The following is an 18,691-nucleotide window of genomic DNA, read 5'->3' on the forward strand; positions in this document are numbered from 1 at the left end:
ATTCGATACCTCATCCAGAAACGCACCCTCTCGAAACCTGGCGAGCAAGCTACACCGCGATGCAGAGCGCCTCTCTTGCAGAGTCTGCCACTTGAGTTTATTAAACATCTCCGTAACGCTATCACGGTTACCAAATAACCCTGTGACGAAACGCGCCGCTCTTCTTTGGATCTTCTCTACCTCCTCCGTCAACCCGATCTGGTACGGATCCCACACTGATGAGCAATACTCAAGTATAGGTCGAACGAGTGTTTTGTAAGCCACCTCCTTTGTTGATGGACTACATTTTCTAAGCACTCTCCCAATGAATCTCAACCTGGTACCCGCCTTACCAACAATTAATTTTATATGATCGTTCCACTTCAAATCGTTCCGCACGCATACTCCCAGATATTTTACAGAAGTAACTGCTACCAGTGTTTGTTCCGCTATCATATAATCATACAATAAAGGATCTATCTTTCTGTGTATTCGCAATACATTACATTTGTCTATGTTAAGGGACAGTTGCCACTCCCTGCACCAAGTGCCTATCCGCTGCAGTTCTTCCTGCATTTCGCTACAATTTTCTAATGCTGCAACTTCTCTGTATACTACAGCATCATCTGCGAAAAGCTGCATGGAACTTCCGACACTATCTACTAGGTCATTTATATATATTGTGAAATGCAATGGTCCCATAACAATCCCCTGTGGCACGCCAGAGGTTACTTTAACGTCTGTAGACGTCTCTCCATTGATAACAACACGTTGTGTTCTGTTTGCTAAAAACTCTTCAATCCAGCCACACAGCTGGTCTGATATTCCGTAGGCTCTTACTTTGTTTATCAGGCGACAGTGCGGAACTGTATCGAACGCCTTCCGGAAGTCAAGAAAAATAGCATCTACCTGGGAGCATGTATCTAATATTTTCTGGGTCTCATGAACAAATAAAGCGAGTTGGGTCTGACACGTTCGCTGTTTCCGGAATCCATGTTGATTCCTACATAGTAGATTCTGGGTTTCCAAAAACGACATGATACTCGAGCAAAAAACATATTCTAAAATTCTACAACAGAGTTTTATCTCAAGACGAAATTTCAGTTCTTGCAAAAGGAGGAAACTACGCCATAACACCTCCGAAAGTTTCTAACAAAGAAACTGCAAATGCAATCCGGATCGAAACCACCAGAGTATTATGCCGCAGTAAACCTCTGGAAAGTAATTTAATCAATGGCGAAAGAAAGGCTCTGAGAGATTTAAATGCAGATGAAGACATAGTGATTGTTCCTGCTGATAAAGGGAATGCTACTGTCGTTTTAAATACAGAAGATTATCAAAGCAAAATTTTGAATCTTTTAACGTCAGGGCAATACAAAAAACTTAAGAAAGATCCTACAGCCAGCGTACTACGGTAAACAAATAATCTGATAAAATCGGCCACTTCTATTCAAAAAGAAGAAAAAAGAACTTTATTGAAGACTGAAGCTATGTGTCCTAGACTTTATGGCCTACCCAAGGTACATAAGAGGGACCTTCCTCTGAGACCGATTATTAGTGCTATCAATTCTCCTACGTATGAAATAGCAAGATATCTAGCAACTCGTTTACATCCATATATTGGAAAAACTGACTCATATATAAAGGACTCACGTCATTTTATAGAGAAAATTGAAGGTTTAATTCTGACTCCAGAAGATATTTTAGTAAGTTTCGATATAGCATCTTTATTTACTATGATTCCAGTCAACGAAGTTATGGATTTTATAACGGATATTTTTCCAGAAGATCTGACTGCTCTTTTCAGACATTGTCTTACTTCCAGTCAGTTCCAGTGGAATAATGAATTTTATGAGCAACTTAATGACGTAGCAATGGGTAACCCATTGGGTCCTGCAGTAGCTAATTTCTACATGGAGAAATTCGAACAGTCAGCCTTGGAAAAAGCAGATAAGAAACCATCTCGCTGGTATCGGTATGTAGGCGATACATTTGTGGTCTGGCCACATGGTAGAGAAGCCTTAGATGAATTTTTTGATTACCTTAATAATATAAATCCAAGAATCCAGTTTACCATGGAGAGAGAAAATGATAACAAAATACCGTTTTTGGATGTTTTAGTTATGAGACAGATGGAAGATTGAAACAACAGATTTTTAGAAAAATAACGCACACAGACAGATACTTGCATAAAAACTCTAACCACCATCCACAACAAAAGAGAGGTGTGATTAAAAGTCTCGTTGACAGAGCCAGACGGATTTGCACGCCGGAGTATCTAGACGTCGAATTAAAACATCTGAAGCACGCTTTTGAGAAAAATGGCTACTCAAAGAAAGAAGTAAGCAGAATTCTGCACCCAAACAACAAAAAGCCTAAGGACAAGCCCGAAAAACGATGGAAGAATACAGTCTCCCTCCCTTTTATAATGAAAGTAACGGATCAGATTGGAAAGATTTTAAGTAAACATGATATTAGACCTGTTTTTAGACCAACGAAGAAAATTTGTCATGTTCTCCGGTCTGTAAAAGATAAACGCGCTCCTCTATCAGCCAGTGGCGTATATAAAATTCCGTGTACATGTGGTAAAGTTTATATAGGAACAACAAAAAGAAGCGTAAATACACGGTTAAAAGAACACAGAAGTCTTTGCCGATTAGGAAAAACAGATAAATCGCCTGTAGCAGAACACGCTTTTCAGTCAGGAAATCATCAAGTGAAGTTTTCCGAAACAAAAATTTTATCTACGACGACGAACTATTACCCACGGCTTTGTAGAGAAGCAATTAAAATATATAAACATAGGGATAATTTTAATCGGAAAGAAGAGACCATGAAACTTAGTGATATTTGGACAGTAGCACTACAGAATTGCTAGACAGTTTTATCCGTGACGAGATTACGATCGATAGTTAAGTTTTATCTCTGACAAAGATTATCTCTGCATATCACGTGCAACTCTGGTCACGCCCACTTTCTACGATATATAAGTCGCTCTCAGACGTCCGACCCGTCAGTCGGCAAGACTCACCGGAGGAGAAACACCCCTCTGAAGATGTCCAGCGCAGCTCTGGACGAAACGTTAGGAGCTGAAGAGTTTCATGGACCACGACCTTACATCCCGGAAGGTTTACCAGAAGATATGTCATCCGGTCTTGAAAGCCTTCATACTATGATACTTAAAAATTCCCCGTCAAAGTACACGCCTACTCTTACATTTCCTTACATTTTACACTTAAAATTGAAAATTAATTTATTAAAACGAGTGACGGCATTAGTTAAAGGAGCACTTGATACGTGCCGAGACCCCCGCATACGCACCGCCGAAGCATCTCTAAGGCACAACAGTTCTCAATAGACGACGGCATGTGTTAATTGCCATCCTCCCCACGCTCTTGCCATAATTCCTGCTATTACTAGCCAGAAGAGAATACACAGAACACAAATTGATCAGAAAGCACCGAGGACGTGGATCCTAAAACACGGCATTTTAAAATCAAATCAAATGGCTCCAAGCACTATGGGACTTAACATCCGAGGTCATCAGTCCCATAGACTTAGAACTACTTAAACCTAACTAACCTAAGGACATCACACGCATCCATGCCCGAGGTAGCTTTCGAACTTGCGACCGTAGCAGCAGCGCGGTTCCGGACTGAAGCGCCTAGAACGGCTCGGCCACAGCGGCCCGCTCACGGCATTTTTTAGATCGACCTGTTAACCTAGTATTCAGCTCACCCATAATCGCTAAATTGTGTTTTTCGGTTCTGATTAAATTTAAAACAGTAAGTCTTCATGTTCGCTAAACTAAATACAGTGAATTGTCGTGAAGTGTAGCATTAGTTCTTTCCGTCAGATGTCAATGCACGTGGTTTCCGAAGTTTAGACAACATGCGTCCGTCTCTCTCTCCGTAAATAACTGTATACTTTTAGCAAATTATTAGTTTGGAATTTTCGTGAAATAATTTTGATTATTATTGCCTCTCTTGATAATGATCACACAGGCATTTTAAAGCAATTAAGATAACCATTTTTCTCACATTCATAATCGAGACATGAAGGTAATGTGAAGCTACCAGACAAGACTTTTCAAAAACCATAAAGTTTCGCACTCGAGCCATCTATCTACACGTGAACTGGTCAGAAATTCGTGTACAGCGCTTAGGCGAGATGTTTATACAATTGCTTTCGGTTGAGGAAACTCATGGAAGCCTGGACAAAAACTGACGTAAAATGACAATTTGTAGAGCGATGATACGACGTATATAATTTTTTATTTTACTGTCTTGCTCACATATTTTTTGAACAAATTTACCGCTCTCGGCTGTGCAGTAGCCATCTTCAGAATCTCCATTCTGTCGCACTGCAACAAGTCACAATCATGTAAAAATATCAAATGCGACGATTGAGTCAAAAAATACATAGAGCAAATTGGTAGATCCTTCAGTAAAAGGTTCCAAGAACATCTGAATTTAACAAATTCCAAATCTGCATTAACGACGCACTTACGGGAAGAGGGGTATATTATCACAAGTCTTGCTGAAAATCTTGTAATACCCCATAGAAAAGAAAAAGGCCAGGTTTTGAATTTATTGAAGGACGTGGAAATTTTTTTAATACAGTAGAAAGCCGGCCGGTGTGGCCGAGTGGTTGTAGGCGCTACAGTCTGGAACCGCGCGACCGCTACGGTCGCAGGTTCGAATCCTGCCTCGGGCATGGATGTGTGTAATGTCCTTAAGTTAGTTAGGTTTAAGTAGTTCTATGTTCTAGGGGACTGATGACCTCAGATGTTAAGTCCCATAGTGCTCAGAGCCATTTGAACCATTTTTGAACAGTAGAAAAATATAGTACACAGAACACGTTCAATGGCAAGTTGGACGAACAGCATCATAGTATTTTGACAAAATTTCCTTGCTTGTAGGGTAAAATATATACATGAAAAAATATTCAGTATCATATTTTTAATGTGAGGGAGCGACCCAACGCATTTAGTCACGTGGGCATTGCGACACAGCGTCCACGTGACCGTTGTTATTTACATCGGCAGTCAGGGCTTCTTGGTGGCCGATGAAGGCAGGGCGAACTTCTGCATGTTGCACCTTCCGTATCTGTTTTGACATAGATAACGAAGCGGCGTGCATAGTTTATTCTTCTTTGTACCTACGGTCATGCGCTGTTACCACAGTTACCTACGTTATGAGCCATATCTTCGAAATCGGCTTTGGCCTTCAGCACTGATTATTACATGTTATTTAAATATTGACAATACCCTCAGAATGGCAGTACCTTGGTTATGAACGTTGCGTTCACGTATGACAGATTAATGTAATAATTTTTGGGGGGATAAGTCTTCAGATAGTCTTTCTATAACACACACCAACTTGCAGTAAAGTTCACAATTATATTGCAGTTCTCAAATATGTAGGTTGTACCTGAAGATGCGGCTGTATGCCGTGAAATCGATAGTGTGTTTAGTTAAAACCAAGTCTTACCAGCTGTTAGCGATGTTTTCACTCATCATGTAAAACTAATATGACTCATACTTTGTTACACTATTATGACTTATTGCAGTGCAGCAGACTGACATATTCTGAAGATGACGATTACATAGTCGAAACCGGTAAAGTCTGTTCAAGAAGCTTCGCGCTCAAGACAGTTGAATAAAAAAATTATAAAGCCTGGATAACTAAATACAGAGAGTTGGTAAATATTCGTCAGGTTCTACTGAAACTGCGAATTCTAGAGGCTCATCCTCCTGTGGTTTTCCAGACCATCATACAACTGGCTCTGAGCTACATACTTGCCTCTCTCAAAAATCTAGCTAGGACAGTTAAATAAAAAATTATAAAGCCTGGATAACTGAGTACAGAAAGCTGGTAATAATCGTCAGGCTCCACTGAAACTCCTCCTGTGGTTTTCCAGACCATCATACAACTGGCTCATAGCTGCATACTTGCTTCTCTCAAAAATCTAGCTAGGGCAATGCAGTCTGTCGGGCGTAAGAGCCGGAGTATAGTCGCATTACACGTGTGGAGAGGTTGGGGTTGGGTTGTTTGGGGAAGAGACCAAACAGCGAGGTCATCGGTCTCATTGGATTAAGGAAGAATAGGGAAGGAAGTCGGCCTTGCCCTTTCAAAGGTACCATCCCGGCATTTGCCTGAAGCGATTTAGGGAAATCACGGAAAACCTAAATCAGGATGGCCGAAAGCGGGATTGAACCGTCGTCCTCCCGAATGCGAGTCCATTGTGCTAACCACTGCGCCATCTCGCTCGGTGTGGAGAGGTATTTCTGCTATTATTAATAACATATAATATCTGTTTCACAGTTTTAGAATCTTGTGCGCGATAGTATCACATGGTTGAGTACGTACATTCCTCTACACCAGCTCCACAGAAGGTAGAACTAGTTAAAGTGGACAGACCTTCTGCCACACTCTGCTTCGACAGTTGGTCTACCATTTCAATTGGTATTATGCCGGAGTCTTTTGACGGTACATGTTTATGTTGCTGCTCCAATTTGTGAGTAATGATTTTTCTCAAAACATTTTTGAAAGGAAGTTTCTGACCACTCAACTTGGTTGCCCATAGTCGATGTCGTTTTATGGATCACATTTATATCAATACTGACTGATGGAGTTAGCCATAAGCCGGCCGGTGTGGCCGAGCGGTTCTAGGCGCTACAGTCTGGAACCGCGCGACTGTTACGGTCGCAGGTTCGAATCCTGCCTCGGGCATGGATGTGTGTGATGTCCTTAGGTTAGTTAGGTTTAAGTAGTTCTAAGTTCTCGGGGACTGATGAACTCAGACGTTACGTCCCATAGTGCTCAGAGCCATTTGGACCAGTTAGTCATAGTATTTTTGTGCCGTTTTTGAAGAATATAAAGGGTGAACCAGAAATCCACCGCCTAGATTTCGGAGGCTGTTCAAGGATATTTTCTGAGGAATTTGGTATTAGGGACCCGTGGTGTCCAGTGGCTCGTTACAGAGTAATAATATATTAAGATTTATTCGACTTATTACTTCAGTTACCTCTGTTTTGGAGAAACAACTTTCACAACAGTGAAAAATCCTGTAATATGCGGTCACCAAAACGTGTAACAGTAACCAAAGAGTAATGCGACACCCCACAGCTGCAAAACTACTGTGATGTGGTTGCCGTCGCTACGGGAACAGCTCGGCACAGAGTCACGGTTCTGGTCTGCCACTGCATTCAATAAACCCTACACGAGGTGCAGATTGGCATTCATCTGTAAACCTATTGATACTGCTGTGTATCACTTTTAACGTACAACTAACACAGCCAGAGTAACTACTCGAGACAGAAGAGAGCAATACTGAATGCAAGCATGAAGGCGACGAGTAAAGTGGGCGTTAATGTTGCCAATAGAAAGGACCTCGAGTGAATCGAACAAGCAACATACATAGGGCTTACTGTCGCAACTTGTACTGTTCTGCAGATATTCTCATTGCAATACAGGTACAAAGGTAAATGGGTGTAAGAAATCAAAGAAAATGCAATAACTCTGTAAAGAGCCACTGAAGACCACGGATTCCTTATACCAAAATACTCAGAAAATACCCCTGCACAACCTCCGAAATTTTGTCAGCGGAGTTGTGGTTCACTTCGTACAGCATCTCAGTATGCCCGATGGTAATAACTAAAGTGCAGCTACTCACGGAGGTCCAGTGTAGGCTGAAATTATCGTGTGGCAGCGAAACTTGGTAGACTTCTAATGCGTTAATGCGAAACCAATTTATGTTGGAAAAAAATTAGTTCCCATTTTGGCCACCAGGTGCAAATCTGGCGCTGTGAATGCAAGAAAGACATATTGAAATATTACGATATGTAATGGATTAGGAACGGGACGTGGGTGGAAAAGGTCAAACAATTTAGAAAGGCATAATGTTGACGTTATTATTAACCGCTGTTTACGCAATTTGTTCAATAAGAGCACCGGAGATGACGACATCTGGTGGCCAAAATTGGAACTATTTTTTTCCAGCATAAATCAGTTCATGTAGACATGAAAAACAAAGATGTAGAATGCTGATAAGGTTTGTTTTATTTTAAAAGCTTTTTATGAGTTCTCACGTAAAAAACTCTAGAGACATTAACATCTGTTGAGGAAGCTAGAAAAAGTTTTCTTTGACGTTATTTCGCAATTAGGGGAGAAAAACAGGGCTCATATGATTATGTAAAATGGCACCATAAACTGCCTTCTCAATATTGTTTGATGCGTTTGTTGTTTTCTTTTTTTTTTTTTTTTCGAGCAAATAAATGTTAACGTTTTGAAATGCTTGGACGACACATTTTTCTTTTGTTACAGCTTGCAAAATGTGGAAAAGTAACAATTCCACGTTTTTCAGGAACATCCGCTATGAATTTTGCTTTGGACATGTATAAATTACTATAACTGCGAGTTCGTTAATGCTGGTACTACGTCCCGAGAGACTGGCCCCTTATAATCTATTTTTCGCCGTTCAGAGCAGGGCTCAGAGACGTGACAGTACATTTACGTTCCGTCTAGTGTGAAAATACCACCATTTGACAGTACCGTTCCGTCTCGTGGCACTCCGTTGACATTCACTGTTAACCGTTCTTTAGTGCTCCGTGCCCTAAGACGTCACTGTAACTAAGACGCTAAATTATAAAAATGTTAGGTATAAATAAAAAGATAACGGTTACCAAGAGAGCTGGAGCTATTCCTGAGGACACTTGTGGCACCATAATACGAGTCCCTCGGGTGACAGATGTAGGGCTGCTCCCGCGACGCGAGACGTCCGGAAATAGGCTGGGGCGACGGCGGGGAGATATCGGCAGCGACTCGGTTGGTGCGGTAATCGGGTCGTGGGTGACTGAGCCGGAGTGTGTGGCGCATGGCGATGCCGCATTACGCAGCGGGGGCACGCATCGCGCGCTCTTCTGGAATTCTCTCAACGTGCGTGCAATGTTATAGTACTCGTCACTTTCAGCCAATATGCCAGCCGGATTCCTGCGCAGGCGAAATACGTGACACGCCGCCCTGCGACTCGCACCTACGTTTCGGGACACGCAGCGCCTTGCCCACGTAAAGTGTGCTGCCCTACGGTACTCCTCACCGTTTATATCTCATTCAGAACTCAGAAGCGTCAGGCTGCCTTATACTCGTTGTTCCTGGACTTAAAACCGTTCTTTGAAGAACAGATCACTTAAGACGTCGTCACGCGGGACGAAACAGCTAACGTTAACGTGCACGCAGACGGGATATCAAACGTCACGAGACACAGCGCCAAGGTTACTAAATAATAAGGTTGGGCAGTAAGCGCTCTGCTCTGCCATTGGCTGGCCTAGTGACGTCAGCGTGGAAGCAAGCGCTCACAAGCAGACGACACGGCATGCACGTTTACGTCAAGTTTTTGGCGGAAGATTTTGTTTATACCAGAATTGAGATGTGTAAACTGCTTTTCTGCTGCTAAAATATTACAGTTAAAACTAATGAGTTGTATTCTTTCTCAGCTTATGCCTTACACATCGGTAAATATCAGATCACAACCACACTGACACATACTTGAAATTCGAAACCTCCGCTCAAATAAATCAGAAACTATTCATTTAATCGCATTGAAATGAATTTACTTAAGAGCATAATTCCTTTAAATTAGCATAAAGAAAAAAACAAGTTTACTCACCATTTCTCCTCTGCAGTGAAGCTGCAAAACAGTGTTGCAAATATACAAAAGCATTCGTAACATGTCTTGTAACACCATGACAATTTAGGGAGAAGTTTACAAACAGAATATCACATGCAACGACACTTTATATCCAATTGTTCTGTCAAAAATGCACGTACCTATATACACAACTTTTATTTGCAAAACATTACACTATGTAGTGAATTGATTACTTTGATGACATATGCCATTTTCTCCCTTTTTTCTTTGAGCTGCCTCAGATATTCTTGCTCTGTCTTTTGATGAAAACCAGCGCAGACGAATAAATGTGCGAGTTCTAGCATATATTTTAATTATTTCTTTGTGTATATTGGGGAACTGCTCACCAAGTGCTGCACACAGCTTACTAATTATGCCTCTTTCTGTAGACAAAAGCACGGAGAGTAATTGATTTACAAATGTCTTCATTACTTCATCTATCCCTTTTTGAGACAATTAATAAACTTTTTATTTGATTGGGTGAAAATATTTTTCCCAGCACACGAGTAATTTCCTTAGACACAAGAACCACTTTATTAATTTCTTCCTCGCGCGTAAATCGTCGCGTTCTAGACAACTGATTCCGAAGACCTTTATTCCTCGCTCGAAGTTGCACACACTTGTTTGTAAGAACAGCATTCCTTCTTTCTAATGCCGCTATAAAATTCATCAAAGTAACTTTATCTGTGTCTGAAAAAAAAAACTGTCATCTGTACATGTGCTCTTATTATGATATTTCTTATTTGGTGACAGCTTTTCCAGAGTTTCCAGAGTTTCCAGAGATCTCTTATTTAGATCTCGTTTCTTATTCCGTTTGGTTCTGTCTTCTGTTGCGGGTGACACATTGACAGTCGAACTACTGCACGGCCAATTGCACAAATGAACTGCATCTGGCTTGAGCATTCTTTTTCGCGGCAAATTAAGCAATTCAGACTGTAAATCCCTTAAGTAATCTGTTTCTGCGAAATGGCGAGAGCATATTCGTGCATACGCAACATTTACACTGTCTTTCCTACAAAATTTCGACAACTATAGTTTTAGTAATGTTTCATTACGCGGGAAACTGTGATACATTACGTCAGTTCCCTTTGTGTTCCGGTTGTAGGAAAAACAGCCCGTAGCAGCACAGCCTGGCATTGTAAAATTTAATTTTCTCACTCACTTGTAGATTCTCCAATAAGAATTTCACAGGACGAACCATAAACTATAGAGCTGGCGAACACAATGTTGATCCCGCTGTCCACTATCGCTAACTATTTCAGTTCCGAATCAAATATCAATTACAGCAAAAACCGTAAAACTCCCGAATTCCGAATGTTTCCGCTGTTGACTGAGTACCTCAGAAGAAAGAACTCAATCAAAATACTCCTTTAAACACAACACAACAAAAACAATCACACACAATTCGAACTGTGTACTGTTTCGCACAGCTGCTTCCACCGTGACGTCATGCGCACAACTGAGAAAACACGTTGCTTTCTGCGCATCGCTTTCTGCGCCCCCTGCACAACGCCGTCGGCACACGGGGCGAGATGGTAAACATAATTTTGTGCTCCCAGCGCTCTCTAGCGGCAGTTGTCATTATTTGGCTCACAAACCATAAAGTTTGTCTCTGAAATTGGACGCGCGTAAAATTCTACATTAACTCTATTAAAACGCACATTTCCTCCCTCGTACACGTGCTAGTCATGCTGTTCAGTCTGTGGTGTACATAAATAAAAGCTTCGGTATCCGTGAACATGGAATAAGACAAAAGCGAAAGATATATGTCCAGCCAGTAAGGACATCACCTTAAAAAGTTCCCCAAATCGAACAAACTCACTCCTAACAGAGAGGGCACTCGTATTTACCTAACGTCAAATATTAAGGAAATTATTTCTATTAATTTCATATGAAAGACTCACAACCTTTTAGAAACGTTGGAAAAAATTTCATACATCGGGACACGAACCCCCTACCAATATACCCTCTGTTCCATAATGTGACACCTATACTAACTAGCATACGCTGAAGCTCTGCAGTTAGCGAGTTTATTTTTACGTCATGGTCTCCTAAAGGCTTTAATCACCGATATGTTATTCATTGACATTTAATTATAGTAAATCCTAACAAGAACGGCATGCATCTCATGACTCTTCAATGTACTGTTGGCTTAAAATGGCTTACTTTCATAACACATGAGTTAAAACGCGAAAATAGCTAAACACGAAACTTCTTTAAGCACCAATATGGCGTTTCCTATTAGTTTATTACAAAAAGTAGTACCAATAACGATTCGTTCACGAGACATTCAATGCGATGGTGCTTAGACACAGCATGTACACTGAAGGGTGAAAGAAACTGGTACACCTGCCTCATATCGTGTAGGTCCCCTGTGCACACACAGAAGTGCCGCAACACGACGTGGCATGGACTGGACTAATGTCCGAAGTAGTGCTGGAGTGAACTGACACCATGAATCCTGCAAGACTGTCCATAAATCCGTAAGAGCACGAGGTGTTGCAGGTCTCTTCTGAACAGCACGTTGCAAGGCATCCCAGACATGCTCAATGTGTTCATGTCTTGATACTTCGGTGGCCAGCAGAAGTGTTTAAACTCAGAAGAGTGTTCCTGTAGCCACTCTGTAGCAATTCTGGGGTGTCGTATTGTCCTGTTGGAATTGCCAAAGACCGTCGGAATGCACAATGGACATGAATGGTTGCAGGGTGCTTACCTACGTGTCACCTGTCAGAGTCGTATCTAGGCGTATCAGGAGTCTCATATAACTCGAACTTCACACGCCCCACACCATTACACAGCCTCCATCAGCTTTAACAATCCCCTACTGGCGTGCAGGATCAATGGATTCATGATGTCGCCACATCCGCTCGATACAATTTGAAACGAGACTCGTCCAACCAGCCAACATGTTTCCAGTCATCAACAGTCCAATGTCGGTGTTGACGGGCACAGGTGAGGTTCAAATGGTTCAAGTGGCTCTGAGCACTATGGGACTTAACATCTGAGGTCATCAGTCCCCTAGAACTGAGAACTACTTAAACCTAACTAACCTAAGGACATGACACACATCCATGCCCGAGGCAGAATTCTAACCTGCGACCGTTGCGGTCGCGCGGTTCCAGACTGAAGCGCCTAGAACCGCTCGGCCACAGCGGCCGGCCACAGGTGAGGCGCAAGATTTTGTGTTGCGCAATCATCAAGGGTACACGAGTGACCTTCGCGGCTCCGATTGCCCATATCGATGATATTTTGTTGAATGGTTTGCACGCTGACACTTCTTGATGGTCCAGCATTGAAATCTGCTGCAATTTCCGAATGGGTTACACTTCTGTCACGTTGAGCGATTCTCTTCAGTCGTCGTTGGTTCCGTTCTTGCAAGATCTTTTTCCAGCCGCAGCGATGTTCAAATGGTTCAAATGGCTCTGAGCACTATGGGACTCAACATCTGAGGTCATAAGTCCCCTAGAACTTAGAACTACTTAAACCTAACTAACCTAAGGACATCACACACACCCATGCCCGAGGCAGGATTCGAACCTGCGACCGTAGCAGCCCCGCGGTTCCGGACTGAGCGCCAGAACCGCAAGGCCACCGCGGCCGCAGCGATGTCGGAGATTTTGTGTTTAACCGGATTCCTGGTATTCACGGTACACTCGTGAAATGGTCTTACGTGGAAATCTCCACTTCATCGGTACCTCGGAGATGCATTGTCCCGTCACTCTTGCGCCGAATAACACCACGTTCTGACTCCCTTAGATCTTAATAACCTGCCATTGTAGCAGCAGTAACCGATCTAACAACTGCTTCAGACACTTGTTGTCTTATATAGGCGTTGCCGACCGCAGCGGCGTGTTCTGCCTGTTAACATCTCTCTGTATTTGAATACGCATTCCTATATCAGTTTCTTTGGCTCTGAGCACTATGGGACTCAACTGCTGAGGTCATTAGTCCCCTAGAACTTAGAACTAGTTAAACCTAACTAACCTAAGGACATCACACACACCCATGCCCGAGGCAGGATTCGAACCTGCGACCGTAGCAGCCCCGCGGTTCCGGACTGAGCGCCAGAACCGCAAGGCCACCGCGGCCGCAGCGATGTCGGAGATTTTGTGTTTAACCGGATTCCTGGTATTCACGGTACACTCGTGAAATGGTCTTACGTGGAAATCTCCACTTCATCGGTACCTCGGAGATGCATTGTCCCGTCACTCTTGCGCCGAATAACACCACGTTCTGACTCCCTTAGATCTTAATAACCTGCCATTGTAGCAGCAGTAACCGATCTAACAACTGCTTCAGACACTTGTTGTCTTATATAGGCGTTGCCGACCGCAGCGGCGTGTTCTGCCTGTTAACATCTCTCTGTATTTGAATACGCATTCCTATATCAGTTTCTTTGGCTCTGAGCACTATGGGACTCAACTGCTGAGGTCATTAGTCCCCTAGAACTTAGAACTAGTTAAACCTAACTAACCTAAGGACATCACACACACCCATGCCCGAGGCAGGATTCGAACCTGCGACCGTAGCAGCCCCGCGGTTCCGGACTGAGCGCCAGAACCGCAAGGCCACCGCGGCCGCAGCGATGTCGGAGATTTTGTGTTTAACCGGATTCCTGGTATTCACGGTACACTCGTGAAATGGTCTTACGTGGAAATCTCCACTTCATCGGTACCTCGGAGATGCATTGTCCCGTCACTCTTGCGCCGAATAACACCACGTTCTGACTCCCTTAGATCTTAATAACCTGCCATTGTAGCAGCAGTAACCGATCTAACAACTGCTTCAGACACTTGTTGTCTTATATAGGCGTTGCCGACCGCAGCGGCGTGTTCTGCCTGTTAACATCTCTCTGTATTTGAATACGCATTCCTATATCAGTTTCTTTGGCTCTGAGCACTATGGGACTCAACTGCTGAGGTCATTAGTCCCCTAGAACTTAGAACTAGTTAAACCTAACTAACCTAAGGACATCACACACACCCATGCCCGAGGCAGGATTCGAACCTGCGACCGTAGCAGCCCCGCGGTTCCGGACTGAGCGCCAGAACCGCAAGGCCACCGCGGCCGCAGCGATGTCGGAGATTTTGTGTTTAACCGGATTCCTGGTATTCACGGTACACTCGTGAAATGGTCTTACGTGGAAATCTCCACTTCATCGGTACCTCGGAGATGCATTGTCCCGTCACTCTTGCGCCGAATAACACCACGTTCTGACTCCCTTAGATCTTAATAACCTGCCATTGTAGCAGCAGTAACCGATCTAACAACTGCTTCAGACACTTGTTGTCTTATATAGGCGTTGCCGACCGCAGCGGCGTGTTCTGCCTGTTAACATCTCTCTGTATTTGAATACGCATTCCTATATCAGTTTCTTTGGCTCTGAGCACTATGGGACTCAACTGCTGAGGTCATTAGTCCCCTAGAACTTAGAACTAGTTAAACCTAACTAACCTAAGGACATCACACACACCCATGCCCGAGGCAGGATTCGAACCTGCGACCGTAGCAGCCCCGCGGTTCCGGACTGAGCGCCAGAACCGCAAGGCCACCGCGGCCGCAGCGATGTCGGAGATTTTGTGTTTAACCGGATTCCTGGTATTCACGGTACACTCGTGAAATGGTCTTACGTGGAAATCTCCACTTCATCGGTACCTCGGAGATGCATTGTCCCGTCACTCTTGCGCCGAATAACACCACGTTCTGACTCCCTTAGATCTTAATAACCTGCCATTGTAGCAGCAGTAACCGATCTAACAACTGCTTCAGACACTTGTTGTCTTATATAGGCGTTGCCGACCGCAGCGGCGTGTTCTGCCTGTTAACATCTCTCTGTATTTGAATACGCATTCCTACATCAGTTTCTTTGGCTCTGAGCACTATGGGACTCAACTGCTGAGGTCATTAGTCCCCTAGAACTTAGAACTAGTTAAACCTAACTAACCTAAGGACATCACACACACCCATGCCCGAGGCAGGATTCGAACCTGCGACCGTAGCAGCCCCGCGGTTCCGGACTGAGCGCCAGAACCGCAAGGCCACCGCGGCCGCAGCGATGTCGGAGATTTTGTGTTTAACCGGATTCCTGGTATTCACGGTACACTCGTGAAATGGTCTTACGTGGAAATCTCCACTTCATCGGTACCTCGGAGATGCATTGTCCCGTCACTCTTGCGCCGAATAACACCACGTTCTGACTCCCTTAGATCTTAATAACCTGCCATTGTAGCAGCAGTAACCGATCTAACAACTGCTTCAGACACTTGTTGTCTTATATAGGCGTTGCCGACCGCAGCGGCGTGTTCTGCCTGTTAACATCTCTCTGTATTTGAATACGCATTCCTATATCAGTTTCTTTGGCTCTGAGCACTATGGGACTCAACTGCTGAGGTCATTAGTCCCCTAGAACTTAGAACTAGTTAAACCTAACTAACCTAAGGACATCACACACACCCATGCCCGAGGCAGGATTCGAACCTGCGACCGTAGCAGCCCCGCGGTTCCGGACTGAGCGCCAGAACCGCAAGGCCACCGCGGCCGCAGCGATGTCGGAGATTTTGTGTTTAACCGGATTCCTGGTATTCACGGTACACTCGTGAAATGGTCTTACGTGGAAATCTCCACTTCATCGGTACCTCGGAGATGCATTGTCCCGTCACTCTTGCGCCGAATAACACCACGTTCTGACTCCCTTAGATCTTAATAACCTGCCATTGTAGCAGCAGTAACCGATCTAACAACTGCTTCAGACACTTGTTGTCTTATATAGGCGTTGCCGACCGCAGCGGCGTGTTCTGCCTGTTAACATCTCTCTGTATTTGAATACGCATTCCTATATCAGTTTCTTTGGCTCTGAGCACTATGGGACTCAACTGCTGAGGTCATTAGTCCCCTAGAACTTAGAACTAGTTAAACCTAACTAACCTAAGGACATCACACACACCCATGCCCGAGGCAGGATTCGAACCTGCGACCGTAGCAGCCCCGCGGTTCCGGACTGAGCGCCAGAACCGCAAGGCCACCGCGGCCGCAGCGATGTCGGAGATTTTGTGTTTAACCGGATTCCTGGTATTCACGGTACACTCGTGAAATGGTCTTACGTGGAAATCTCCACTTCATCGGTACCTCGGAGATGCATTGTCCCGTCACTCTTGCGCCGAATAACACCACGTTCTGACTCCCTTAGATCTTAATAACCTGCCATTGTAGCAGCAGTAACCGATCTAACAACTGCTTCAGACACTTGTTGTCTTATATAGGCGTTGCCGACCGCAGCGGCGTGTTCTGCCTGTTAACATCTCTCTGTATTTGAATACGCATTCCTATATCAGTTTCTTTGGCTCTGAGCACTATGGGACTCAACTGCTGAGGTCATTAGTCCCCTAGAACTTAGAACTAGTTAAACCTAACTAACCTAAGGACATCACACACACCCATGCCCGAGGCAGGATTCGAACCTGCGACCGTAGCAGCCCCGCGGTTCCGGACTGAGCGCCAGAACCGCAAGGCCACCGCGGCCGCAGCGATGTCGGAGATTTTGTGTTTAACCGGATTCCTGGTATTCACGGTACACTCGTGAAATGGTCTTACGTGGAAATCTCCACTTCATCGGTACCTCGGAGATGCATTGTCCCGTCACTCTTGCGCCGAATAACACCACGTTCTGACTCCCTTAGATCTTAATAACCTGCCATTGTAGCAGCAGTAACCGATCTAACAACTGCTTCAGACACTTGTTGTCTTATATAGGCGTTGCCGACCGCAGCGGCGTGTTCTGCCTGTTAACATCTCTCTGTATTTGAATACGCATTCCTATATCAGTTTCTTTGGCTCTGAGCACTATGGGACTCAACTGCTGAGGTCATTAGTCCCCTAGAACTTAGAACTAGTTAAACCTAACTAACCTAAGGACATCACACACACCCATGCCCGAGGCAGGATTCGAACCTGCGACCGTAGCAGCCCCGCGGTTCCGGACTGAGCGCCAGAACCGCAAGGCCACCGCGGCCGCAGCGATGTCGGAGATTTTGTGTTTAACCGGATTCCTGGTATTCACGGTACACTCGTGAAATGGTCTTACGTGGAAATCTCCACTTCATCGGTACCTCGGAGATGCATTGTCCCGTCACTCTTGCGCCGAATAACACCACGTTCTGACTCCCTTAGATCTTAATAACCTGCCATTGTAGCAGCAGTAACCGATCTAACAACTGCTTCAGACACTTGTTGTCTTATATAGGCGTTGCCGACCGCAGCGGCGTGTTCTGCCTGTTAACATCTCTCTGTATTTGAATACGCATTCCTATATCAGTTTCTTTGGCTCTGAGCACTATGGGACTCAACTGCTGAGGTCATTAGTCCCCTAGAACTTAGAACTAGTTAAACCTAACTAACCTAAGGACATCACACACACCCATGCCCGAGGCAGGATTCGAACCTGCGACCGTAGCAGCTCCGCGGTTCCGGACTGCAGCGCCAGAACCGCACGGCCACCGCGGCCGCAGCGATGTCGGAGATTTTGTGTTTAACCGGATTCCTGGTATTCACGGTACTCTCGTGAAATGGTCTTACGTGGAAATCTCCACTTTATCGGTACCTCGGAGATGCATTGTCCCGTCACTCTTGCGCCGAATAACACCACGTTCTGACTTCCTTAGATCTTAATAACCTGCCATTGTAGCAGCAGTAACCGATCTAACAACTGCTTCAGACACTTGTTGTCTTATATAGGCGTTGCCGACCGCAGCGGCGTGTTCTGCCTGTTAACATCTCTCTGTATTTGAATACGCATTCCTATATCAGTTTCTTTGGCTCTGAGCACTATGGGACTCAACTGCTGAGGTCATTAGTCCCCTAGAACTTAGAACTAGTTAAACCTAACTAACCTAAGGACATCACACACACCCATGCCCGAGGCAGGATTCGAACCTGCGACCGTAGCAGCCCCGCGGTTCCGGACTGAGCGCCAGAACCGCAAGGCCACCGCGGCCGCAGCGATGTCGGAGATTTTGTGTTTAACCGG

The sequence above is a fragment of the Schistocerca nitens genome, chromosome 3 (genome assembly GCF_023898315.1).
Source record: "Schistocerca nitens isolate TAMUIC-IGC-003100 chromosome 3, iqSchNite1.1, whole genome shotgun sequence".
Lineage (NCBI taxonomy): Eukaryota > Metazoa > Arthropoda > Insecta > Orthoptera > Acrididae > Schistocerca > Schistocerca nitens.